This window comes from Solanum tuberosum, unplaced genomic scaffold, assembly GCF_000226075.1.
Source record: "Solanum tuberosum cultivar DM 1-3 516 R44 unplaced genomic scaffold, SolTub_3.0 scf00003, whole genome shotgun sequence".
In the NCBI taxonomy this organism is placed as follows: Eukaryota; Viridiplantae; Streptophyta; class Magnoliopsida; order Solanales; family Solanaceae; genus Solanum; species Solanum tuberosum.
The window spans coordinates 4,550,081-4,550,421 of NW_006238929.1; positions in this window are offsets into that span (position 1 = coordinate 4,550,081).

The window sequence follows — 341 nt, forward strand, 5'->3', positions numbered from 1 at the left end:
AGGCAGGGAAGGATGTTTTGGGTGTGGCCAGTCTAGTCGTAGGGTGAAGTATTGCCCTTTTGCCAGGAAGGGGCAAGAACGTAACAATACTAGGGCTCAGTCTACAGCTCCAACAGTACCGAAAGGTCACCCAACTCAGCAGGGTAACTCTTTTGGTACAGGTGGCGGATAGCACCAAAAGAGGTTCTATGCTCTTCAGGCTCCTCGGGACCAGGAAGATTCTCTTGATGTGATCACTGGTACGTTTCGAGTCCTTCTTTAGATATTTTGTAGTGTTAGATCCAAGGGCTACTCTTACCTTTGTAACCCTCTTTATAGTAGTAATCTTAGGAGTTAGTCTA